This window comes from Stegostoma tigrinum, chromosome 8 (genome assembly GCF_030684315.1).
Source record: "Stegostoma tigrinum isolate sSteTig4 chromosome 8, sSteTig4.hap1, whole genome shotgun sequence".
Taxonomy (NCBI): Eukaryota; Metazoa; Chordata; class Chondrichthyes; order Orectolobiformes; family Stegostomatidae; genus Stegostoma; species Stegostoma tigrinum.
This window is the reverse complement of record NC_081361.1, coordinates 7380961-7399991: the sequence shown is the minus strand read 5'-3', so window position 1 is coordinate 7399991 and position 19031 is coordinate 7380961. Positions and strand designations below refer to the sequence as shown.

Here is a 19031-nt window from a genome sequence, read left to right as displayed (position 1 = left end):
TGGGAATATTTACTATTAACTGTCTATCAGCTATGTTAGGTGCAATAGTACTAGCTTCTGTATGTGTGGTGTTGCTGTTTTTGGGGATTGTAGTACACACCCTGTATGTGTGGTGTTTGCTGTTTTTGGGAGACTGTAGTACACACCTCTATATATATATATGTAGGTATGTGAGGAATAAGAGGGTGACTAGGGTGGGAATAGGGCCAGTCAAAGACAGAAGTGGGAAATTGTGTGTGGACCCTGTGGAGATTGGAGACGTGCTAAGTGATTATTTCGCATCTGTTTTCACTGATGAACAGGAGAATATTGTAGAGGAGATGATTGAGTAACGCGCTACTAGAATTGAAAGGATTATGGTTAGTAAGGAGAAGGTGTTATCAATTCTAGAAGGTGTGAAGATAGATAAATTCCCTGGGCCAGATGGGATATTTCTGAGGATTGTCTGGGAAGTTAGGGAGGAGGTGGTGGAGCCTTTGGCCTTGATCCTCATTGTCTACTGGTTTAATACCAGAGGACTGGAGGATTGCAAATGTTGTGCCCTTGTTCGAGAGGGGCAGTAGGGATGACCCAGGTAATTATAGACCTTTGAGCCTTATGTCTGTTGTAGGAAAAGTTTTGGAAAGGATTACAAGAGATAGAATTTATAATCATCTAGCAAGCAAGAATTTCATTGGAGATAGCGGGCATGGATTCGTCAAGGGCAGGTCATGTCTCACAAACCTCACTGAGTTTTTTGAGAAGGTGACCAAGCATGTGGATGAGGGACGGGCAGTTGACGTGGTGTACATGGATTTCAGTAAAGCCTTTGATAATGTTCCACATGGTAGGCTATTGGAGAAAATACAGAGACACGGGATTGAGGGAGAGTTAGCAGTTTGGATTAGAAACCTGCTTTCTGTAAGAAGGCAACGAGTGGTGGTTGATGGAATATTCAGCCTGGAGTCAGTGGTGTGCCTCAAGGATCTGTTTTGGGACCACTGCTGTTTGTCATTTTTATAAATGACTTGAATGCAGGCATAGGTGGATGGGTTAGTAAGTTTACAGATGGCACTAAAGTCGGTGGAGTGGTGAACAGTGTGGAAGACTATTGCAGGTTGCAGAGAGACTGCAGAATTGGGCTGAAAGGTGGCAAATGGAGTTTAATACGGATAAATGTGAGGTGATTCACTTTGGGAGGAATAATAGGAAGGCAAAATACCAGGTCAATGGAAAAATTCTTGGTAGTGTGGATGTGCAGAGGGATCTTGATGTCCGCGAAAATAGATCCCTGAAAGTTGCCACCCAGATTGATAGTGCTGTTAAGAAGGCTTATGGTGTTTTAGGTTTTATTGGTAGAGGGATTGAGTTCCGGAGCCGTGATGTCATGCTGCGACTGTACAAAACACTAGTGCGACCTCATTTGGAATATTGTGTGCAGTTCTGGTTGCCCCATTACAGGAAGGATGTGGAAGCATTGGAGAAGGTGCAGAGGAAATTTACCAGGATGTTGCCTGGTCTGGAGTGCAGGCCCAATGAAGAAAGGCTGAGGGACTTGGGTCTGTTCTCATTGGAGAGAAGGAGGCTAAGAGGATATTTAATAGAGACATACAAGATGATCAGAGGATTAGATAGGGTGGACAGTGAGAGTCTTTTTCCGAGGATGATGACTTCAGCTTGTACAAGGGGGCATAGCTGCAAATTGAGGGGTGATAGATTTAAGACAGATGTCAAAGGCAGGTTCTTTACTCGGAGAGCAGTAAGGGTGTGGAACGCCCTCCCTGCCAATGTAATTAACTCAGCTACATTAGGAGCATTTAAACAGTCCTTGGATAAGCAGATGGATGATGATGTGATAGTTTAGGGGAAGGGCTTAGATTAGTCACAGGTCAGGGCAACATCAAGGGCTGAAGGGCCTGTTCTGCGCTGTGTTGTTCTATGTTCTATATTCTCCAATGCTTCTACATCCTTCCTGTAATGGGACGACCAGAACTGCACGCAATATTCCAAATGAGGCCGCACTAGTGTTTTGTACAGTTGCAGCATGACATCACGGCTCCGGAACTCAATCCCTCTACCAATAAAACCTAACACACCGTAAGCCTTCTTAATAGCACTATCAACATGGGTGGCTGTTTTTGGTAGATTGTAGCACAACAGTGTCAAAAAAGTACATGTGCACAACTACAGGGGATTGTACAAACTCCTGGACATTTTGTATTTGGTGTGTTCAGGTATATGTGATGCAGCCCTGTGCGTGTGGAACCGGCTGGTTACAGAAATATTATTTGAATCTCTGCAAATGTGAGGTAAGCAGCTAGAACTGTTGTATGCACCTCTCTACCTACAGTGATAATTTTTTTCAAGATTATGGTATGCATCCCTGCACCTATGGAATTTGCTGTTTTTGAGACTGTTTTAGAACCACCCGTATAAATGGAGTTAGCTGTTCTGGGGACTATTGTACATTCCTTCACGCGTAGGTCATTTCTTTTAATGTATTGTGTTTCGCCTGAATGTGTGCAGTTTGCTGTTTTTACAGGACAGGGATTAATCAAGAACAGTCAACAAAGTGTGAAGCTGGATGAACACAGCAGGCCAAGCAGCATCTTAGGAGCACAAAAGCTGACGTTTCGGGCCTAGACCCTCTCTGATGAAGTGTCTAGGCCCAAAACGTCAGCTTTTGTGTTCCTAAGATGCTGCTTGGCCTGCTGTGTTCATCCAGCTTCACACTTTGTTATCTCGGATTCTCCAGCATCTGCAGTTCCCATTGTCTCTAATCAAGAACAGTTAGCATGGCTTTGGAAAGGGGAGGTCATGCCTGACTACATTGATGGAATTTTTCAAAGAGGTGAGCAGGTGAGTAGATAAGGGCAGTGCTTTTGATGTTGTCCATTTGGACTTCAGCAAGGCTTTTGATAAGGTCCCACATGGGAGACTGATAGCCAAGATAAGAATCCATTGGATGCAAGGAAATTTGGCAAATTGAATCCACATTGACCGAGAGCCAGTTAGCAGAGGGAGATAGTTCAGGAGTGTTTTTTGAAATGGAAGTCTGTGTCCTGTATGGTCCCACAGGGGCCAGTGTTGTGGTCTTTAGTGCTTGTAGTTTCTATAAAATGGTTTAGACTTGAATGCAGGAGTGTGGTTCAGTACATTTGCAGATGGTATAGAAATTGGTGGGAGGTAAATAATGAGGTGGATAGCCTGAGATTACAGGAGGATGTAGACGAGCTGGTCAGATAATCAGTGTCAGGTAGAATTCAGTCCGGACCACAACTGTGAGGTATTGCTCTTGGGCAGAACAAACAAGTCAAGGGAATACATGCTGGACAGTAGGATCATAAGGACCTTAGCATGCATGCACAACGGTCCCTTAAGTTTTGAGTACAGATGGGCAAAGTGGATAAGAAAGCTTATGGGATACTTGCCTTTATTAGGTGAGGCATAAAGTTGAGGAGCAGGGAGGTTATGCTGGAACTGTATAAAACACTGGTCAGGCCACAGCTAGAGTATTATATGCAGCGCTTAAATCCACATTTTAGGAGGAATGTGGTAGCACTGGGCAGAATGCAGATTATACCAGGATGTTGCCTGGTCTAGAGAGTTGCAGTGATGAAAAGAGGTTGGACAGACTGGGGTCGTTTACGTTAGAGCAGTGCAGATTGATAGGGGACATGATTGAGATGTATAAAATTATGAGGGACAGGAAGAAACTTTTCCCCTTGACTGGGGATATCAATGACCAGGTGACTTAGAATGAAGGTAAGGAGCAGGAGGTTCAGGAAAGATGTAGGAAAATCTTTTACATCCAGAGGGTGGTGGGAATCTGGAACTTGCTGCCTGTTAAGGTGGGAGAGACAGAAACCCTCACAACATTGAAAACGTATTTAGATGTGTATTTGTGATGCAAGGCGTACAAGGTCAAGTGCTGGAAAATGGGATTGGAATAGTTAGGAGGTTGTATTTGACCAGCACAGATATGATGGTCCAAAAGGGTCTTTTCTGTGCTATAGAGGCAATGGCCTAGTGGTATTATTGTTGAACTGTTAACCAAGAAACCCAGATAATGTTCTGGTGAAAGAGATCACAAAGTGTGGAGATGGATGAACACAGCAGGCCAAACAGCATCTTAGGAGCACAAAAGCTGACATTTCAGGCCTAGACCCTGGTAACCTGGGTTTGAATCCCGCCATGACAGATGTTGGAATTTGACTTCAATAAATATCTGGAGTTAAGAGTCTAATGATGACTGTGAATCCATTGATGATTGTTGGGAAAACCCATCTGGTTCACTTATGCCCTTTAGGGAAGGAAACTTCCATCCTTACCTGATCAGGCGCACATGTGATTCCAGACCCGCAGCAATGTGGTTGCCTCATAACTGCTGACTGAGCAATTAGGGACAGGGCAATAAATGCTACTTTGCCAGCGATGCCCTCATCCCATGAATGAATAAAACAAACGATCTCTATGACTATTCTACATACTTATAGATAATTTCTGAGTCAGCTGTTCCCGTGAGCGAGCTGCAGACTGAATCTAATGGAGGGGTTCAGGGTGTTTTTTTAAAAATATAGAATAACAGATATCCGGAAGTGAGATACAGACTGAAATCTAATGGAGGGGTACAGTGTGGTTTATATATAGAATAACATACATGGGTGAGAGATACAGGCTGGAAACTAATCAAGGGGCACAAAGTGGTTTGCAGGTAGAATAACAGTTACCCAGGTGTGAGATATAGACTGGAATACGATCGAGGGGTAGAGAATGGTTTACACGCGGATATCTGGGAGTGAAACATAATGATGTGTTTCAGGTTTTTTTTGTGTGTGGAGAGTCTGATTGTTCTCACTCTGCAATGGAAGTAAGTGCGATTACTGCAGTCGTTTGAAGTGTGATTTTTGCCAGCTCTGAGTGTGAATGCAGGACCTGCTTAGAACATTAGATGGTGAGAGAGACAGGTTTGGCTGCAGATTACAGCTATTATTTTGAATAATTAATAATCTACTGATCAGCGCAAAACAAATGAAAATCACGGAGCTGGGGGTAAAAACGGGCTGTGCCGCTATGACCAGTTCGAGGATCACCACAACACTTGCTTTATCTGTGACCATCTCCACATATATCTCCGTCGTTTGACCAGATTACCGAATAGCACATTAAATACCCAACTGGGCTCTGCCGTTGGGCAGTGGATTTGAAAACGCTGATTTATATTCTGTCAGACACACACTTCACTGAATGATAAACACAGCTTAATATTTAATGTGGAGCTACTGAGGGATGAATCTGCTTCAGCTTTTTCACAACCTTTTCTGATTAAAGGCTGCAATAGCAAAATAGACACGGTATGGAGGACCGTATAAATATCCCTTCATTCTGTCCCCATCAAACACTCCTAGGACAGGTACAGCTCAGGGGTCGATACAGCGTAAAGCTTTCTCTAAACTGATTCCTATCAAACGCTCCCGGGATGAACAGCAACAGAGATATCAAAGTGTGGAGCTGGATGAACACAACAGGCCAAGCAGCATCTTAGGAGCACAAAAGCTGACGTTTCGGGGCTAGACCCTTCATCAGAAAAGGGGGATGGGGAGAGGATTCTGAAATAAATGTGCTCCTAAGATGCTGCTTGGCCTGCTGTGTTCATCCAGCTCCACACTTTCTATCTTGGATTCTCCAGCATCTGCAGTTCCCATTATCTCTGAACAGCAACAGTACGAGTTTCCGTGAAGAGTGAAGATCTCTCCGCACTGTCCCCGGCGAACACACCCAGGACAAGGATGGAGATAACAAGGTGTAGAGCTGGAGGAACACAGCAGGCCCAGCAGCATCAGAGGAACAAGGATAGCATGGGTTTGGAAAGAGAGTACAGAAAGAAGGATTTGAACCTTACTGTAGGAGGATTCTGTCTAATTTTGTTTCTGAGTGACTTACATGGCCATTTGGTATCTGCAAGGGACGGGGGGGGGGGGGTTCGTGGGGGTGGGGGGGTGCGGTTGCGGGGAGGAGCAGTAATACGCTGTGAATATGAAGGACCCTGTAGGCGATTTCACTGCTGAATCGAATCCTACCCTGGCCGACCTCTCAGCAAGGCTGAACGGAAAGTGATGCATTGTGCACCCTTGAATGGCCATTTTGCCGATGCACTGGAACCCCTCACACCCTTTGCCCCGGTGTGACTGTCCTTTCCAATGACACACTGTCGAACAGGCAAGTTACATCCCGAAAGAGGAGAAAGGGAATTCAGCCCGTCGAGACAGTGTTTGCCCACATTCAGCTTGATCCTGACTGTATCCCAGCTCCATCTACCTTCCTTTGGCTCAAGAAACCCACAAAACTGTGAATGGCAGCTTCTGTTGTCCTGTACCTCGCTCAGCATTTCTGTGGGAGATAGCTCCATTGCACATAGCCTGAAAAAGCACTGAATGAGCTGCTTCTTACTTTTAATGTTGCACCCCTTACTCTCCCCGACAGAGGAGACACCTACCAACTTGACCCAGCCCAGATTCTGTTGTCTGTGCTCCAGTACATCAGTTCAGTGATTAGACCCCTTGCCTTTGTGCTCCGCACTGCCTGTGGAGAGAAGCAGAAATGATTTAACAAAAAACATTTGTTCGCCGTATGCTGCAATTGAGTTGTCTCACGTGGCTGTCTTTTCAGCCCTGTTGCAGAGGGTGTGAGGCGTTCTGTGTTTGCAGCAATCTACTCCAGATACAGCAGCATCCTCAGTGACGAGGTTCGGGGGTCAGAAATGTTTGCACAAGGTGACTCATCACTGCGCTGCTTCCAGCGACTCGCAGTCGGTGTCTCTCCAACTCTCGATATTGCCACGTGGAGCTCTCCGAATTCTTCACCCCACTTTCTGGTGACATTGGAGAGCTGTGAGACTCACTGGAAGCAGGTTCTCCACTTCCCTACCTTTTCTCCCCTTCCCCCACTGCATCCCTAAACCAGCCCAGTTCATCCCCTCCCCCCACTGCACCACACAACCAGCCCAGCTCTTCCCCCCCACCCACTGCATCCCAAAACCAGTCCAACCTGTCTCTGCCTCCCTAACCGGTTCTTCCTCTCACCCATCCCTTCCTCCCACCCCAAGCCGCACCCCCAGCTACCCACTAACCTCATCCCACCTCCTTGACCTGTCCGTCTTCCCTGGACTGACCTATCCCCTCCCTACCTCCCCACCTACACCCTCTCCACCTATCTTCTTTACTCTCCATCTTCGGTCCGCCTCCCCCTCTCTCCCTATTTATTCCAGTTCCCTCCCCCCATCCCCCTCTCTGATGAAGGGTCTAGGCCCGAAACGTCAGCTTTTGTGCTCCTGAGATGCTGCTTGGCCTGCTGTGTTCATCCAGCCTCACATTTTATCCCCTTTAATTCCCTTACGGGATTAAAAATCTCTCTCTCACTCAGCCTCAAATAGTCTCAATGACCCAGCCTCACCAGCACTCCTTTGGTAAGGAATACCACAGGTTCACTACCCTCTAGCAGAAGAAATTCCTTCTCATCTCAGTCTTAAGTTGGTGACCCTTTGTTCTGAGATAATGCCTTCTGGTCCTGGACTCTCCCACAAGGGGAGACAACCTCCCAAGTCCACTAGGAATCTTGTATGATTTCATGAGGCCACCTCTCATCCTTCTAAATTCCAATGAGTACAGGCCCAAACCACTCAAGGTGTGTGTGCGTTATGCTGGGCAATAGTTATTCCTTATCAGCATCAGAAGGATACATCAATTCCTGAGTTCAGTTCATTGTGGGATTTTGCTGTGTGCAACTGACATGTGTTTCCCCACCAACGCTTCAAAAGTAATTCCACTGCTGCAAAGAAGTTTGGATGCTTCGAGCAGTTGCCAGTGGGAGGGGTGTAGAGATGGAGGAATTAGAAAACCAAAATACTGATACAAAGTGAGGAGTAAAGGTAGACTTTTCAGGATGATCCAAATCTCTTTGCAGCCAGTGGAATTACTTTCGAAGCATTGGTGGGGAAACACAAGCCAGTTGCACACAGCGAAATCCCACAATGGAGTGAAATTTGGGAATTGATGTATCCTCTTGATGCTAATAAGGGATAACTATTACCTAGCAGGCTGAACACACACACACACACACACACACACACACACGTATGCACATGCACACACACGTTGAGTAGTTTGGGTCTGTACTCATTGGAATTTAGAAGGATGAGAGGTGACCTCGAAATCATACAAGATTCTGAGTGGACTTGAGAGGTTGTCTCCCCTTGTGGGAGAGTTTAGGACCAGAGGGCATTATCTCAGAACAAAGGGTCACCCGGTTAAAACAGAGATGAGGAGGAATTTCTTCTGTCAGAGCATAGTGAATCTGTGGAATTCTTTACCACCAGAGTGCTGATGAGGCTGGGTCATCCGGTCTATTCGAGGCTGAGGGAGATTTTTAATCAGTAAGGAAATCAAGGGTTATGGAGGAAAAAGCAGGAAAGTGAAGTCATAGAGTCATACAGCACAGAAACAGACCCTTTGGTCCAATAAGTCCACAACGGCCAGATTTCCTAAATTAATCTAGTTCTATTTGCCAGCATTTGGCCCTATCCCTGTAAACTCTTCCTATTCATGCACCTATCCAGGTGCCTTTTAAATGTTGTAATTGTCCCAGCCACCACCACTTCCTCTGGTAGCTCATTCCATATATGCACTACCCTTTTGTATGAAAATGTTGCCCCTTAGGTTCCTTTTAAATCTTTCTCCTCAACGGTAACTTATGCCCTCTAGTCTTGGACTCCCCTAACCTGGAAAAAAAGACCTTGATTATTCACCCTACCCATGCCACTCATGATTTTGTAAACCTTTATAAGATCGCTCCCCACCCTCCAAAGCTGCAGGGAAAATAGCCCCAACCTATACAGCCTCTCCCTATAGTTCAAACCCTCCAAACTCCAGCAACATCTTTGTAAATCTTTTGAGGGCTTTCAGATTAGCCATGACTTCGATGAATTTGCAGCAGATGGGCTGCAAGGCTAACCTCTATTCCTCTGTCTTAGGCTCACTCTGCTCCTTTTTGAATGAGGACCATGGGAATTTTTATATCCATATCAAAGCCCCAAGGTAACAGCTCTCTAACCCAAAAAGACACCTCTTCTGGCAGTGCAGCACTCCTTCAGTACTGCACTGAGGGTGTTGCCCAAGGTTAGGCGCTTTAGTTTGTTTGAGATTGGGACCTTGACTACTCAGCACAACTGAGACATTTACCTTAACCAGAATTTATACATTGAAACAACCTAGAGAAGTGAAGACAATGTGAGCTATTCAGATATCATGATAATGTTTAACCTGCCCCTCCTAAAACATTGTCATTCAGGCAACAAGTACTGACTTGATGCCTTCTGTTACCTTGTGATGGACTCAGTAGATACTTAAGTGGCTCTCTGTTCCAAACCCATCAGCTCCCAGTCTTGATAGAAACCTAAAGAACTGTAAATGTTGTAAATCAGAAACAAAAACAGAAACCACTGGAAAAGCGTAACCAAGGAACTGTCACTCAACCAGAAACATTAACTCTGATTTCTCTTCACAAATGCTGCCCAGAACTCTTGAGTTTTTCCGGCAATTTCTGTTTTTATTTTGACTGGATGTTGCCCCCAATGTTCTAACAATTCAGTCGAGAGCAGATGGGAACATGAGGATTAGGAAGTGACCAATGTATTTGCCATTTCTTACAAGGGCTGACAGAGCTAATTTGGGTAATTACAATTAGGCCAATTAGTCTAACGTCTGCAATAAGGGGAATGTTTTGTAATCTTTAATTATCACGGAAGAGACCAGATATCTCAAGAGAGAAAGAAAGAATTGCCTGGAACAAAAACACAAACAGGCCATTCAGTGCAACAGCTGCAGGCCAGTCCTATGCTCCGTCCCTCTCTTTTGAATGAATTCAAATGACAATAATCCATTTCTTTCTCTTTCCTCTGTTTAAATCGCTTTCCCTCAAATGTGACGACACTCTTGGCCCAAACTGATCCTGATGTACTTTGTGTCACTTTCTTGTCACTCTCTTGGAAAAGGAGGCACATTTGAATTTTTAAAATGGATTTACTGACACCAGTCAGTTTTATGGTCTGCAGCGTTAGTGTCCCCACCAGCAGAAACCTCTTTAAATCATCCTATTCATTTTGTTTTTCGTTTTGAGGACCACGCTTCCAGTAGGTCAGCCCTCAGCGTTCTCCTTACTTAGAGAAGAGCCCTGTCTTTCTAGCTCTGCTGATAGTTATAAACCTGTAAGTACTGACATGATCCTTGTCTACAAAAAGGCAACTTTTTATTGAAATGATGAGAAATTTCAAAATGCTTCAGTGCCGTAGGATCTGGGTGACCTCATGCATGAATCTCAGAAAGTTAGTATGTGGAGACAGCAGATAATAAGAAAGACAAGTGGAAATTTAACATTTGCTGCTCAAGGAATAGAGTATAAAAGTAGAGAAGTGTAAGACATTAGTGAGAATACAGCTGGAGTTGTGTACAGTTTCAGCCCCCTTACTTGAGGAGGGACATGGTTACGTTGGAGGCAGTTCAGAAGAGATTCACTAGATTATTACGGAGATGAGTTAAGTGGTTGTTTTTGACTAATACGGACATGATGGGACAAAGGACCTTTTTCAGTGCTCTAGATTCTTATGATTCCATGAGAGGCTTGTCTTATGAGGAGAGAATGGTTATGAGTGGTTTAGGCTTGTTATCACTAGACTTTAGAAGAATGAGAGGAGATCTAATTTAGGTACATCAAATGCTAAAGGGGATCGATGAAGTATATGTAGAATGGATGTTTTTTGCTGAGTAACCCAGAACGATATGTCATAGTTTTGGTATGAAGGGTGGCTGAGTTAAAACAGAGAAGAGGAGGAATTACTTCTCTCAAAGGAACATGAATCTGTGGAATTCACTGCCTTAGAGTGTGGTGGATGCTGGGATATTGAATAACTTTAAGGAGGAGGCAGACAGACAGATTTTGAATTAGTGATGAGTTTAATGGTTATGGGGAGTGCACAGGAAAGTGGAGTTGAGCTGAGTTGAGATCAATCATGATCACGTTAAATGGCGGAGCAGGTTGAAGAGCCTGATTGGTGTCCTGCAGATCCTTGTCCTTATCTATCAGCTACATCTCTTCTGGAAACAGTCCTTGAGGGATGTGGGAAAAAAGACTGCGTTTGTGCTTTTGGTGCGCATGAACCTGCAGTTGTGTTTGTTTATTCATGAAGTCATTTCTTTCACAGCTCTTCGTAAAGCGTAGCACTAAACCGTGTGAGAAAATGTTAGGACAAATGACCAAAACCTAGGCTCAAAAAGGTATATTTTGAAGAGTGTATTAAAGGAACTGAGGGTGGTGAGAGGGGAATTAGTTTTACATGGAAGTGCAGAGCACATGGCCAATGCAGCTGAAAGCACGGCTACTCATGGTCAAATCAGGGACACTAGGGATACTCCAGAGACTGGAGATGGTGGACTGCAGAGACCTGTCAATGGCAGTGATGAAGGAGGTGACAGAGATAGGGCCAAAGGCAAGGAGGGACTGGAAAGCAAAGAGTTGAAAATAGTGATCTTGGCAGACTGGAGAATACATCAATAGTGGCTACAAGTAACTGGGTATGGAGTGAGACAGGGATACACAGCTTTCTTTTATATATTCACGGGAGGTGGGCGTGGCTGGTTGTCCAGCATTCTATTACCTGTCCCTAACTGCCCCTAGAGAAAGTGGTAGACAGATGCCTTCTGAAAGTTGCTGCAGTCCATTTGCTGTGAGGAAGAAAATTCTAGGAATTTGACCCAGGAACAGTGAAGGAACAGCAATATATTTCCAAGTTAGGATGGCGAATGGCTTGGAGGGGAACTTGCAGGGGGTGGTGTTTCCATACACCTGCTGCCCTTGTCCTTCTAGATTTCTGGATGGAAGTGTTGTGGGTTTGGAAGGTGCTGTCTGAGGATCTTTGGTGAATTTCTGCAGTGCATCTTGTAGATAGTACACACTGCTGCTACTGGTGGAGGGAGTGAATATTTGTGGATGTGGTGCCAATCAAGCAGGCTGCTTTGTTATGGATGGTGTCAAGTTCCTTGATTGTTGTTGGGGCAGCACTCATCCGGGCAAGTGGGGCGTATTCTATCACATTCCTGACTTGTAAGAGATGGGACAGGCTTTGAGGAGTCTGAAGCTGAGTTGCTACAGCATTCTGAGCCTCTGACCTGCTCTTATAGCTGCTATATTTATGTGGCTAGTCCAGTTCAGTTTCTGATGACATTAAGTGTATTGACCTTGTGAGAGTAGCCAGCAACTCATTAAAAGTTTTGAAATAACAGTAGCATGGAAGAGCATATTAGAAACAGGGAAGCTGAGGCACAGATAGACAGGGTGGTCAGCACAGAGATGTTTCCACAAATGCCAACTCAAGAGTTGAGCATAGGGTCAAAGGTGATGCTGAGTATGTGTCTGGTCTTGTTCAGCCTGAGGCAGCTACTGTTGACAGGAGTGGAGTTGCAGGCGAGCAAGGGAGTTCATGGTACTGAGGGCAACTTATTTATCTATTCATCCAGTACTGGATGTTAGACCAGGTGACAAATCAGAGGCTCTGGAGAGGTCAAAGCTGGTAGCACTGAGGCAGAACTAGGGCTCCACAGCCTGTATATGGAGACTGACCATGTCCTCGAAAGGCAGTACGTAGGTGAGAAAAAGGAGGGATCATGGATAGATCCGTGGGGAACACCAGAGGGAATGGTGCGGGAGCAGGAAGAAAAACCAGCATGGTTTAGCAGGGAATTCTTTGGCTCTAGTGAGATGGATAGGAGCAGAACCAGGTGAGAGTTTTATTGCCCATCCCCAAACTGCCCACAAGGCAGTTAAGAATCAGCCACATAGCTGTGGGTCTGAAGTCACATGTAGACCAGACCAGGCAGGGACAGCAGATTTCTTTCCCTAAAGGACATTAGAACATAGAACATAGAACATAGAACAGTACAGCACAGAACAGGCCCTTCAGCCCACAATGTTGTGCCGACCATTGATCCTCATGGATGCACCCTCAAATTTCTGTGACCATATGCATGTCCAGCAGTCTCTTAAATGACCCCAATGACCTTGCTTCCACAACTGCTGCTGGCAACGCATTCCATGCTCTCACAACTCTCTGCGTAAAGAACCTGCCTCTGACATCCCCTCTATACTTTCCACCAACCAGCTTAAAACTATGACCCCTCGTGCTAGCCATTTCTGCCCTGGGAAATAGTCTCTGGCTATCGACTCTATCTATGCCTCTCATTATCTTGTATACCTCAATTAGGTCCCCTCTCCTCCTCCTTTTCTCCAATGAAAAGAGACCGAGCTCAGTCAACCTCTCTTCATAAGATAAGCCCTCCAGTCCAGGCAGCATCCTGGTAAACCTCCTCTGAACCCTCTCCAAAGCATCCACATCTTTCCTATAATAGGGCGCCCAGAACTGGACGCAGTATTCCAAGTAGTGATGTGAATTTTTCTTGATGTTTGATTTCTCTGACGGTTATCATTCCTGATAGAGCTTTGTATTCCAGTTTGATGCATGAGTGGATTTTAAATCCCCAAGCTACCATGATGAGATTAGAATTCATGATCCTGGATCATCAAACAAACAACACAACCACTGTTAACACATTAAAGGAAATCAGCAAAAGGTTTGGGGTAAGAGAGAGCTTCAAAATTGGATTTAAAATCTGTAGACTTGGAAACTTTTGGTCTTCAACGAAAACATCACTACCCAGAACCCAACTCCATATTCACAGTGGTAATGTCTAGTAATTCAGTGGGGTTAAGGATCTGTTGCTAGAGACTCAAATCCCCCCACAGCACGTGTTGGAATTTAAGTTGAAAACACCCTTGTATTTTTTTAAAAACTGTTTGATTCACTCCTGTCTTTAGGGGAAGGAAATGTGGCCTAAATGTGACTCCAGCAATTTTTAATACCCTCTGAAATATCCAAGCAAGCCATTCAGTTTATCAACAAGGTCTAATAAAAGGAATGGAACTGGTTGGCAGTGGAAGTGACAGGCAATCACCATTCCTTCAATGTTGCTGGGTCAAAATCCTGAAAATCTCAGTAGCAGCAGTGTGTACTATCTACAAGATGCACTGCAGAAATTCACCAAAGATCCTCAGACAGCATCTTCCAAACCCATGACCATTTCCATCTAGAAGGACAAGAGCAGCAGATATATGGGAATACCATCGCCTCCAAGTACCCCTCCAAGTCACTGACCACCCTGACTAGGAAATATATTGCCATTACTTCACTGTTGCTCCCTAATGGCATTGGGGGTCAACCTATAGCAGGTGAACTGCAGCAGTCCAAGAAGGCAGTTCACCACCACCTCCTCAAGGGCAATTAGGGATGGACAGGAAATCCTGGTCAGCCAGCAAAACCCCCATCCCACAAATGGATTAAACAAAAGTGATTTCCCAACAGCAATGTGGTGTACCTACACCCTGAGGACTGCAGTGGATCAAAAAGGTACCACCGCCTTTTCCAAGCATGGGTAATAAATGCTGGCCCATCTAGCGACACTCACATCGTGTGAACTGAAGGCCGATACTCGTTCAGGCTGTTTGCCATCTATTTCATCCTGAAATGTGCATTTAACCTCATATCCACGCTGAGGGCAACCTACATCCATTTCTGCAACATTGCCCATCTCCCCCCTGCCCTTGACTCTTTGCTGGTGAAACCTTTGCCCCTGTCTTTATTATCTGTAGATACACTGCTCCACCATTTCTCTCTCTGCAGAAGTTTGCATGTTGCTGTAGATTCTGACTTGCACCTCCGAAGGTTTTTGTTTAGCAGTACCACTATTTTTTTTGACTATTTCTCTGCAACCTCCTCTGGCTGTACAAACCTCACGATCTCTGCATTCCTCCAGATCCAACCCAGTTCACCTGCTTTAGCAACGATTGCTGAGGGCCTAATGTTTGCAATTTCCTTTCTAACCTCTCTACATTTTTTTTTCTCTCCCCCATGACCTTCCTTGAACCTACCTCACTGACCAAATCTAACAATGTGGTTTGCTATTTATATCCTGCTTAGATCTCTCATCGCGAACTCTCTCCAGTGATAAATTGCATCCAGCATCTTCAACCCAGCAAATAAGCATCGATCCACATCCCCTGTGTCTTCAGTCCAACATCTCAAGCTGCCCTGTTCCAGCTAAGAATCAAAGGCCTGGGGATAAGGACCGTCCAACTCAACGTTGTTTCTTCTGGGCAGTGTCTGAATATCATGCAAACATGTTGAAGACATCTTCACATGTCGTGTTCAATGACCAAGCAGTCATGGATATAATGTCGCAGTTAGTGATGGTAATCTTGAAGGGTGGAGAGCACAACAGAAGAACCAGGCAGCATGAGGAGACACCTCTTAGTGGAGAGAGAGTTCAGATCTGCAACGCACTGCCCGAGTGCATGGTCGACGCCGATTCCTGTCACGGGTTTCAGATGGGAATTGGAGAATTATTTGAAGACCAAAGATACTTGGGGCCATGGAGACAAAGGGTGGAGAGTGTCACAATCTGTGCTGTAGGGTACTGGCATAATGCACTGGCTGGTCACTGTCTGTGCAGTAATTCTCTGGCTATGTACATGAGGAACACTATCACGGATGTTAATGTCTTCATGGCTGAAGAGGAAGCCCCATGCCACACTGGTCAGCACCACTCATCTTAACATTAAACCGCCCTTGAGACGATTGAAACAAATCTCACAATTGTGCCTTCCCAGCACCAACTGGGACTGTTGAGGGAAAGATACCAAAGAGTGCTGACCCAGGCCTGTGCCAAAGCGGAACATTACCCCTGGCTGATTAGCTGCCAAGAAGAGGATCGGTCCCTGGTGGGACAGCACCAAACAGATAGGTCATGGTGGAGGCACAAGACTCAGTGAAATGCTACCAGTGAATTGGGTATGACCAAGGTAATCTCCTTCCCCGAGCCCTACATCAATACAGCAGAGACACCTTTGTATGACTCTCCTTGGGCTCTCGGTAAAAGGATTCATGCTGAAACTCACAAGGATTGATCACTGCGTCAAGGGTAAGTGTCTCAATATTACCATGCTGGATAATTTTGCAAGTGGTGTACAGTACAATGCTTCCTGTGCCTGAAGAGTATGTGTCTATGGAGGGAGGATATAGTATGAGGGTATGTGGTATGTTACAAGAGCAAGTATCTTTGCATGTTGCTGTGTCTCACAGAGTGGATTACTACAATGGTAGTGGTCAAATGAAAGTATTTTCCCTGGATGTAGTTGAACATTAGAATACATGATTGGAGGGAGTAGCTATTGAGTCATTCTATCTTTCTTGAGGGAGCAGTATCGCAAAGGTACGTGACCTGGATGGAATGATTTGTTACTAGAGTATGTGTCTGTGCATGGAATAGTACACGACATGGTTAGGCGGTGGAGGGAAGCGGGTGGTGTTTGTGATGCGGAGAGATGACCAACAGCATGAGTTCAATTCCTGCAGTGGCTGAGCTTAGCACGAAGGACTCCAATTGTCACCCTCTCCTCTGAGGTGTGGGGACCCTCAGGTTAAACCATCATCAGTCATCTCTCTCTCTCTCTTTAATGAGAGAGCAGCCCTATGGGACTATGATGACTTGGCCTTTACCTCGGTGGGTGTCTCTGAATGGAGTGGTATATTACAAGAGTATTTGTCTATGGAGTGAGTGGTGTGTTGGGAACATGTGTTCCCGGAGAGTGTTGCATTGTAAACGGGCATGTCTGCCTGGAGGGAGTGGTGTATTCCAAACCTGTGTATTAAAAACATACATTTCAGTAAAGGGTGTGGAGTATTATGAGCATACATGTCTCTGGAATAAGTGATATATGGCAAAGGTACAGCTATCTTGGGGAGTGGGGGGTAGTGTTATAGGGTATGTGTGTCCAGAGGGAGTGGAATACTGCAAAGGTACGTGTGTCTCTGGGAGAAGTGGAATATTACAAGGGTATTTGCCTCTGGATGGAGGGGTATTTTACAAGGGTACAATTGATTTGATTTGATTTATTGTTGTCACATGTACTGAGATACAGCGAAAAGTATTCGTTTGTGTGCTATCCAGACAAGTCATACCTTAAATAAGTGCTTCAGGATAATAAGAACAGATTGCAGAATATAGTGTTACAGCTACAGAGAAGACACAGAGAAAGATCAACTGTAATATACGAGAGGTTCATTCATAACAACAGGGAAGAATCTGTTCTTAAATCTGTTGCTTAAATCTAGTGGGACTGGAATGTTAGAAGGGTGCATGTGACCGGGAGGAGTGGAATCTGACAAGAATGTGGGTGTCTGAGCACAGTGGTACATTCCCATGGAGATATGTGTCTGCGGAAATGGATGTATTATAAGGGGATGTGCCTCTAGCGTGCGTGATATGTTAGAAGGTTGTACGTGTCTGAGTTGAGTGGATATTACAAAGGTTCTTGTGTTTGAGGGGAATGGACTATTACAAGGTTACATGAGTGTGGGGAGAGTGGAATATTACAAGGGTGCATGTGTCTGAAGGGAGTGTAGATTACAAGGGTACGTGTGTCTGGGGAAAGTGGTACATTTTTCTGAGGATGATGACTTCAGCTTGTACAAGGGCGCTTGGCTACAAATTGAGGGGTGATAGATTTAAGACAGATGTCAGAGGCAGGTTCTTTACTCAGAGAGTGGTAAGGGCGTGGAACGCCCTGCCTGCCAATGTAGTTAACTCAGCCACATTAGGGGCATTTAAACAGTCCTTGGATAAGCGTATGGATAATGACGGGATAGTGTAGGGGGAGGGGCTTAGATTAGTTCACAGGTCGGCGCAACATCGAGGGCCGAAGGGCCTGTCCTGCCCTGTATTGTTCTATGTTCTATGTTCTATTACTAGGTAAATGTCTGAAGGAGTGGTGTGTTAGAAGGGTATTGGTATCTGCAGGAGTGGAATATTACAAGGGTACATGTGTCTTGGAGCAAGTGGTATATTATAAGGGTAGATGTTTTGGGACCAATGCTGTTAGTCATTTTTATAAATGACTTGGACGCAGGCATTGGTAGATGGGTTAGTAAGTTTGCAGATGACACTAAAGTCGGTGTAGTGGTGGACACAGTGGAAGAATGTTGCAGGTTGCAGGGAGGCTTGGGTAAACTGCAGAATTGGGCCGAAAAGTGGCAAATGGAGTTTAATACGGATAAATGTGAGGTGATTCACTTTGGGAGGAATAATAGGAAGGCAGAATACCGGGTCAATGGAAAGATTCTTGGTAGTGTGGATGTGCAGAGGGATCTTGGTGCCCATGTACATAGATCCCTGAAAGTTGCCACCCAGGTTGATAGTGCTGTTAAGAAGGCCTACGGTGTGTTAGGTTTTATTGGTAGAGGGATTGAGTTCTGGAGCCATGATGTCATGCTGCAACTGTACAAAACGCTAGTGCATCCTCATTTGGAGTATTGCATGCAGTTCTGGTTGCCCCTTTTCAAGAAGGATGTGGAAGTATTGGAAAAGGTGCCGAGGAGATTTACCAGGATGTTGCCTGGTCTGGAGCGCAGGCCCTATAAAGAAAGGCTGAGGGACTTGGGTCTGTGCTCATTGGAGGGAAGGAGGCTAATAGAGACATACAAGATGATCAGAGGATTAGATACGGTGGACAGTGGGAGTGTTTTTCTGAGGATGATGACTTCAGCTTGTACAAGGGGCATAGCTACAAATTGAGGGGTGATAGATTTAAGGCAGATGTCAGAGGCAGGTTCTTTACTCAGAGAGTAAAGGGTAAGGGTGTGGAATGCCCTGCCTGCCAATGTAGTTAATTCAGCCACATTAGGGGCATTTAAACAGTCCTTGGATAAGCATATGGATAATGATGGGATAGTGTAGGGGGAGGGGCTTAGATTAGTTCACAGGTCGGTGCAACATCGAGGGCCGAAGGGCCTGTTCTACGCTGTATTGTTCTATGTTCTATCTCCTATCTTCTATCTTCTATGTCTCTGCAGGGAGTGGTGAATTCCAGGGTCATTTGTCTGTGGAGGGAATAGT

The 19031-nt window shown here is 45.1% G+C and overlaps 1 protein-coding gene across 1 annotated transcript in view; it reads left to right on the top strand.

Annotated features, from left to right (window-relative positions):
* Positions 1-19031, top strand: part of LOC125456615 (probable voltage-dependent R-type calcium channel subunit alpha-1E) — a 714016-nt gene that overhangs the window by 89555 nt on the left and 605430 nt on the right. The gene's annotated exons all lie outside the window — the stretch shown is intronic.